This window comes from Petaurus breviceps, unplaced genomic scaffold, assembly GCF_028583685.1.
Source record: "Petaurus breviceps papuanus isolate PSGF00001 unplaced genomic scaffold, PetGlider_PUasm1.0 90418, whole genome shotgun sequence".
In the NCBI taxonomy this organism is placed as follows: Eukaryota; Metazoa; Chordata; class Mammalia; order Diprotodontia; family Petauridae; genus Petaurus; species Petaurus breviceps.
The window spans coordinates 877166-886266 of record NW_027187246.1 but is presented as its reverse complement, the minus strand read 5'-3'; positions in this window follow the sequence as shown (position 1 = coordinate 886266).

Here is a 9101-nt window from a genome sequence, read left to right as displayed (position 1 = left end):
AGATAGATAGATAGATAGATAGATAGATAGATAGATAGATAGATAGACAGACAGACAGACAGATAGTCTTTTCAATGAGTTTAGCCACAAAGGGCAAAAGACAAGAATATCATGAAAGTGATAGCAGTTTATATAACAAAATTTTTACAAGTTTGTTTTCTGGAAAAAATGAACAAAAATAGCCAATATCAGTCAATCAATCACGTAGCATTTAAGAAGTGCCCACTATGTTCCAGTCATGGGCTGTATTGTAAGTGCTGAGGAAACAAAGAAAGGCAAGGCAGTCTCTGCTCTCCGAGAGCTCACAGTTAAAAGGAAGGATGACAAGTTATGAACAAAAAGAATATCCACAGAGTAAATTATAAATAAATTGTCCACTCTTCATATTCTTACACTATACTTATAATAGAGCATGCTTAATGAAGGAATAAGAAGGGAGCTATTTCACTTTCACAGATAATACTTTAGAGGAGACTCCATTTTTACAATCACACAACTAATAGAACAGTGTAGAAAATAAATATCGTTTTATTATTTGTTTACTATAAAAAGTGTTCAACATAGTGATTCAAATTACTGCATTAAAGACTTTCTCCCAATAAGACCCCATGCATATGTCAAAACCATAGAAAATTCCCTGAAAGATGTAACAAAAGAATAACTTTGAGTGTTGACTCTATTAAATCAACTGAGGTATAAAATAGAGAAATGTGTGTTTACCAAAATCATTTTCCACTGACATAAAATGTGCAGCATAGAGTTCAACTGCTAAAGCAATTGTCTATGTATTGATGAGGTTTCTCAGATGCTTCCGTTTGCCAATGATATTATACTTGCAATAAAGCATGGGCACATGCCCAGATTACCTAAAATGGAGGGACCTCTTATGGCAGGGACCTACTTCTGGGAGAAGATGCCCTACCATGTGCGTAGGAACGGCCTTCTAAGCTGACAGCATAAACAGAACTGGCTACGTCTTTAAACTTGAACCATCTCTCTCTTTTTCCAATGGCATCCAAAGGTGAAAGTCTCACTCTTCTACAACAGGGGCACCATGCAATAAACTGGGCAGGGAAAAGTACCTTCTCTTCCCCTTGGGCCTTTGACTCTGAGGAAGGGTTTAGGCTTTTGTTCCTTTTTTTTTTTTTTGTCCATTTCAGTTTTAAGTGCAAAGAGTGGAGTTCTGGAGCCAAGAATTCTGGCCATGGTGACCTTGGTGCCCAGGATTGCAGGCCAGAGTTTGTAACCCTAATTGATAAATGATCTTTCCTGGCTCAAATATTCCTAAAGCACCTTGCCTGTCTCTTTCCTTTGTCCCATTATTAACCTACCTTATATTATACTTATCAATGGATATGCCATATTCCCACTTCCCATCTCCTTTGGAATGCAGTAAGCTTTTTGAAGGCAAGAATTATGTCTTTGTCTTTGTATGCCAAGTGCCTGAAACATAATCTTATAAATGATATTGGGATACTGAGAGATTAGACTGGAATGTTGGCTGTTGTCTTAGAAGAACAAATGGTTTCCCCCTTTATTTTTGCTGCTCTCAATTTCTTGGCAATTTTCTGTTTGTGGAGGAAATCTGGGGAGCACAGAAATTTCTACTCAGCCAAATTTCCTTAACGCACCTTCTGGTCACATAGTTTGTATGTGACAGACCCAGGGCTTGAACCCAGGTCTTCCTAAATCCAAAGCCAGTCTTCCCTCCATTCCAGTAGGATGTTTGTCAGTAGATGAAAAGAGCACTCGATTTGAAGTCAGAGGACCTGAGTTCCAATCCCAGTGGTGGCCTTGGGAAATTCACAATCTCTCCAGGTTTCATGTTCCTCCTCTATAAGGAATAAAGAGGGAAGCCTAGGTTTAAAAAGTTGCTTAGAATTGGAATCCCAAGAAGAGTGAATAAGACACAAGACAGAGTCTTTCGAAATGAGCTATGTTTTTCACATGGGAAAAGGAGGGGAATGGGCAAGGAAACAATTTTTTTCAGTTCTGAAGCCATTCATGCACACTCTTCCTGACTGGAATAACCTTCTTTTAACAATTTCCCCAGTGAAGATGTCACATGGAGGAGAAATGCTCTAGTTTTATTAGTTACATAATTAGACAACACAGCCGCTTGGGATGCCTGTGTACAATTACAGAAAGCAGGACATTGGGAAAAACTAGCCCTTTATCAAATAACTACTATGGGAAGAAAACTAACAGTTTCAAAAGGTGGGGGGGACCCCTCCATTTAAAAGACTTCCATAAAACAACCCTATCACCTCAGCTGTCAAAGGGGTCAACCTTGTGACTTATGGCAGGCTTTCTAGACAAAAATCAGTGGGCACTGATGACACTTTTACCCCTCCAAAAGAAGAGGCCTGATTTTTGACTCATACTATCTGAGGTTGAGCAATGCATACTTAGTAAGGAAAAGAGATGGAGTCCTTCAAAACACTAGATTTGTTAAAATAGATGTCCCACTTTATGACCAAACAAGAAACATTATAATTTGCATTACAAAATGCAAAATGGATAATTTTGATTACATTAAATTGAAAAGTTTTTGTAGAAACAAAGCCAACGTAACCAAGATTAAGAGGAAAGTGGGAAATTGGGAAAGTATTTTTACAACCAATGTCTCTGATAAAGGCCTCATTTCTAGAATATACAGAGAATTGAGTCAAATCTACAATAATACAAGTCATTTCCCAATTGATAAATGGTCAAAGGATATGAACAGGAAGTTTTCAGAGAAGGAAATTTAAGATATCTATAAGCATATGAAAAAATGCTCTAAATCACTATTGATTAGAGAAATGCAAATCAAAACAACTCTGAGGTACTACATCTCACCAGTCAGATTGGCTGACAAAAGAAGAAAATGATAAATGCTGGAGAGGACGTGGAAAAATTGGAACACTAATACATTGCTGGTGGAATTGTGAACTGATCCAGCCATTATGGAGAGCAATCTGGAACTATGCCCAAAGGGCTATCAATAATTTCATATCCTTTGACCCAGCAATACCACTTCTAGGGTTGTATCCCAAAAAGATCATAGATGCAGGAGGAAGACCCATATGTACAAAAATGTTTATAGTGGCTCTTTTTGTGGTGGCAAAGAATTGGAAATTAAGGGGATGCCCATCAATTGGGCAATGCCTAACTAAGCAAGTTATGGTATATGAATGTAATGGAATACTATTGTGCTATAAGAAATGAGGAGCAGATGGACTTCATAGTTACCTAGAGAGGCTTATATGAACTGATGCTGAGAAGAGCAGGACCAGGAAAAATCTGTACACAATCACAGACACCACATATGTGTGACGACCAATTTTGATAGACTAGACTCTTCTCAGCAATGCAGGGTTATAAGACAACTCCAAAAGACTCATGATGGAGAGAGATGCCTACATTCAGAGAAAGATCTAGAAAGAACAAAGTTTGAGTGCAGATTGAAGCAAATTACCTGCTCTCTTTCTTTTTCTTGTTTGGTTTTGTTTCCTCTTTCCCATTGTTCATTCCGTCTGTTACAGTCCTTCTTTATAACCTGACTAATATCTAATGTGGAAGTATTTGCAGATCCTATACTTTATTGCATGCTGCCATGGGGGGGGGAAGAAAAGGGAAGAAAATTTGAATCTCAAGGAATTGGGGAACTGAATCTTGTAAATTAAAAGTAAACAAACAAATTAATAAAAACAAAAAAAGAGAAAAGAAAATAGATGTCCCACTCCGATTAGTAAAATAGTTGGTCCTAAAACTGATCCTCCATTTCTCTTCTCTCTCTTTTTCATAGACACATCAGGTAGACATTCATAATGGGTAACAAATGAGCAGAAATATTTATACAGGCTAGTCATTTCCTGGCTACCCACGCTTTCATTCCCTAGGATAGAACAGAGAATATTTGAGATTCTACACAACTCAAGCAGTAACTCATGGATCCATCATTATGTCTCTGAATGTAGGAGATTATCAATCATCTTGGAAAGCATTTTAACTGACTTTTAAAGCCATTGCCCAGACAATGGTCCAACTGACAGTAGGTTTTATTTTAAGATGTGCAGATACAAAATGGACAGGTTGAGGCAGCCAAGTGCTAATTCTCAGGTTGCAAACATTGACAGGATAAACAAAGAAAGCTTTTGCCCTGAAGCCCACACCAAAATGAACATTATCCTCCTGGTCCCATTTTCAGCTTTTTCTTTCCATTTCTTTGCCTTTCCTTCTCCTCATGTATCCTACTCTATCCTAATGATTCCCATGAGCTCCAGTTACAACTTTTTATTATCAAATAATACAACCTAAAGTATTAACTAAACTTCAAAGGATGTTTTAGTTCTGTTTCCTCCTCCTCAATGAGCTCCCTCTAGCTCTCCTTCTTCCTGCATGTGATTTCTTTTTATAAATGACTCAATATTGATATCTTGGTCCATCTGTGTCCAAGATTTCATAGGGTAACATCAGGGCCTATTCAAAGAATAGGGGAGCTGGGTCATGCAGTGAATAGAATGCTGGGCTTGAAGTCAAGAAGAATCATCTTCCTAATTTTTGTGTGAGAAACAGCATAAAATATTTCAGCAAGGACATGTAATATGGTTATATGGTTAGGGGCAGATAGGGGATGCAGTGTATATACTGCCAGGCCTAGAGTTGGGAAGACCTGAATTCAAATCCAGCCTCAAACACTTGCCTAAGCAAGTCACTTAACCCCTGTTTGCCTCAGTTTCCTCATCTATAAAAATAGGGATAATCATAGGACCTGCATTTCCAAGTTGTTGTGAACATCAAATGAGATATTTGCAAAGTGCTTAGCACAATTCCTGACATGCTGTAAGTACTATATAATCATTAGCTATTAGAATTCTAGAATCCAACATGCCCCCAAATAAGAATTTCTTCCCTTTGTGTGCCACAGTATCATTCCTTTTGTCATTTCACTGTTTAAATTTTTATTTATTAAGTCACTTTCTTAATAGCCTTTTTCAGATTCTGCTACTGAATATTTACAGCTTTCTCCTCCTCCCTCCCCCAACTCAGAAGATAATTAGGGGATGGATAGCTTTTGAGTATGGTATTGTCCTATTATGATTTTTTCCTGTTAGGGATTTTGGGGAGTCCAGACTCATGATTTCATCATTGTGTGAATTCCTCAAGTCAACAAGCATTTTTTAAATGTTTACTATGTACCAGGAACTATGCTATACTGGAAATATAATACAAGGAAAAGAGATAGCCCTTTCCCTCAAGGAGCTTACATTCTTCTCCCCCCCCCCCCCTTTTTTTAAAAAATTATTTACTTTCAGTTTACAACATTCAATTCCACAACTTTTTGAGTTCCAAATTTTCTCCACCACCCCTTCCATGCCGGCATGCAATCTGATATAGGTTCTATATATAGCTTCACATTAAACATTAGTCAAGTTGTAAAGAAGAATTATAACCAATGGAATGAATAACAAGAAAGGAGAAACAAAACAAAACAAAAGAGAGAGAGCAAGTAGTTTGCTTTAATCTGCATTCAGATTCTGTCATTCTTTCTCTGTGGGTGGAGAGCCTTTTCCATCATGAGTCCTTTCAAGCTGTCTTAGAACCTTGCATTGCTGAGAAGAGCCCAGTCTATCAGTTAGTCACTGCAGATTCGATGTGTCTGTCATTGTGTACAATGTTCTCCTGGTTCTGCTCCCCTTACTCAGCATCAGTTTATATAAGACTCTCTAGGTCATTATGAAGTCTTCCTGCTCCTCATTTCTTATAGCACAATAGTATTCCATTACATTCATATACCTCAACTTGTTTAGCCATTCCCTGATTGAAGAGCATCCCCTTGATTTCCAATTCTTTGCCACCACAAAAAGAGCTGCTATAAATATTTTTGTACATATGGGTCCTTTTCCCATTTGTATGATCACTTTGGGATATAGCCCTAGAAGTGATATGCACATTTTTACAGCCCTTTGGGCATAGTTTCAAATTACTCTCCAGAATGGTTGGATCAGATCATAACTCTACCAACAATGCATTAGTGTTCCAATTTTCCCATATCTTCTCCAGCATTTATCATTTTCCTGTTTTGTCATGTTAGCCAATCTGACTGGTGAGTTGTGGTACCTCAGAGTTGTTTTGATTTGCATTTCTCTAATCAATAATGATTTAGAGCATTTTTTCATATGATTATAGATATCTTTAATTTCTTCATCTGAAAACTGCTTGTTCATATCCCTTGACCATTTATTAATTGGGGAATGACTTGTATTCCTATAATTTGGACTCAGTTCTCTGTATATTTTATGAATGAGGCCTTTATCAGAGACACTGGTTGTAAAAATTCTTTCCCACTTTTCCACTTCCCTCCTAACCTTAGCTACATTGGTTTTGTTTGTACAAAAACTTTTCAATTTAATGCAATCAAAATTACTCATTTTGCATTCCATAATGCTCTCTATCTCTTGTTTTGTCATAAATTCTTCCCTCCTCCATAAATCTGACAGGCAATTCCCTGCTCTGCTAGATAGTTTATCATATCAGCCTTTATATCTAAATCGTGAACCCATTTTGATTTTATTTTGGTATAAGATATTGGTCTATGCCCAGTTTCTGCCATACTATCTTCCAGTTTTCTCAACAGTTTTTGTCAAATAGTGAGTTCTTATTCCAGAAGCTGGAGTCTTTGGGTTTATCAAACAGCAGGTTACTATAGTCTAGTGTCTTGTGTACCTAATCTTTCCACTGATCCACCACTGGATTTCTCAGCCAATACCAAGTGATTCTGATGACTGATGCTTTATAATAAAGTTTAAAATCTGGTATGGTTAGGTCACCTTCCTTAAGCATTTTTTCATTAATTCCCTTGATATTCTGGACCTTTTGTTAAGGAGCTTGCATTCCAATGGCAGGAGGGGGAATAACACCATAAATGCAAGCTAATGAGGGAGGAAAGGGTAAGGTGTTCCTGTGGGAGTGTGGTAGAGAAAGAAGTCTGGGGAGGCAGAAGTGGTGTCTAGAAAGGAATGAAAGAGTGAATATGTCTAGCCTGGACCCTTCCCTAAAAAGGTGATACTGGGAAGAACTGATTAATCAGAAGAAGGGGCCACAGGAGCAGAGAAATCTTCCAGGCTGAGGAGGCTACTGAAAAATGGTGGCAGATTCATCTTCTAGGAAGAAAAGGCTAAGAGGATAAATCCACCTTTTTTCTCTCTATCGTACCATTATCTTTTTAGGGTCTGAAGGTTTCCTAAAAAAGTAAAACATGGCTATTTCTTCTCTTGCTTTTACCTAGCCATCACCATAATTCAGTAGCCTTCAACTTAGAGTCTCTGTCCCATTCCTCACCATCCTTCAGTCAGTGTGCTTCTATAAACTCCTACCACCAAGGCAGAGCACAGTCTAACTATAAAACTTGGAGCATTAGAAAACTTCCTGAGACACTGAAAAGTAAAATTACTTTCCCACAGTCACATTGCTCTGGTTTTATGTCTGAGACAAGACTTGAACCTAAATCATCCAGACTTCAAAACAAGTTCTGCATTAGGGAATTTTAAAGTCTCCTAAAGCCATGTGGAGAGTCAATCCAATAAAGTAACATTTAAGAGAGTTCTTCGTAGTTTGAATAACAGTGGAAACTAGTTTTTCATTCATCAGTGATTTTTTAAACTTCCAGATGTTCATAAGAGGTTTCTACACCCCAAATAGAGCATCCTTTCTTTCATCCCTCCTTGTCCCAAGGCCCCCAAAGTCATCGGGTCAGGGAGCACCAGGGTGATTCAGAGTCATTGTAGCATCATAATGATGCCAGAGGATCAAATGAACAGAGTGTGCCCAGGCTGATTAGATTGGCCAAAACACTTTAAACATCAAACTAGGTGACCCTTGACACAAGACAGGTTGATTTATTATACTGCTAGGATTCCTGACAACAAACACTGTAGGCTTGGCTCTGACTGGTCATTTTTCAAGCTCTTTGCACTCCCCCTGGCACCTAGATCCTCTCACACATTACCTCAGTCAACTCAGCCAGAATGCTAAAAGACTCCTATCTAATTGTAAAGCTTTTTTCTTTTTCTTTTTTTTTCTTGAGAAACACACACAAATGAAGAGACTAATGGAGTACAACCAAAGAGGCCTGCTTATGCTCCAGATGAGATAAATATGCGTGGCATTATTAAGAGATAAGCAGCTTGGACAGGAGGTAGAGATGAATCAAGAGAAAAGCCTTATCATACAATCAGAGAATGAGAGAATGCTAAGGACTAGAAGCATCTTAGGCATTGCATAGTTCAATACCCTCATGTGAGGATTTTATAAATGAAGAAACTGTTGACCAGAGAAATTAAAAATTAGAACCAGACTAACAAAATATTAAAGTTAGAAGGGACCTTTGAGTAAAGATGATCAACACCCCATCCCCTCTTCTCCAACTTGTATAGAAAAAGAAACTCTCTGGTAACCAGCCTGGTGCAATGGATTTGGAATAAAGGGATGGGAGTCTTAATTCTGGGTTTCTCACTTAGTACTTCTGTAACCTCAGGCAAACTACCTTACCTCTCATGTGTAAAATTCCCCACTCTGGAGCAAAACTTTAATCATCCTCATTCCAGAAATACACGACCTTCCCTCTACCTCTTAGAATCCAGAGCGCCCTTCATGGCTCAGCCATCTCCCACAGGAAGTCGAGCAGATCTCCCTGCTTTTTAGTGTGCTCTCTTTCTTCAAATTACATTGTATTTACTTTTGTGTGTGATGTAGTGTTACCTTAATAGAATAATGAAAGCTCTTTGGTGGTAAGGAGCTTTTGTCTTTCTTTTGGATTTCCAGCATCAAGCACAAGGCCTTCCTTATACATAGCAATAGCTTAATAATATTGTGTTGAATTGTATCACTGGCAGATGGAGTCTTAGAGACCCTTATATATGGAAATCAAGAGAGAAGCTAAAATCAGGAAAAAACAACATTTTAAATAGATAATTACTCCTAAATTCCAGATTATGCAGTAGGAAGTAGGAGAGTCATAATTTGAATCCTGGTCTTCTCACTTCAGGAAAGAAGGAAAGAAAAGAAAGGAAGGAAGGAAGGAAAGAAGAAAAGAAAGAAGGAAGGAAGGAAGGAAG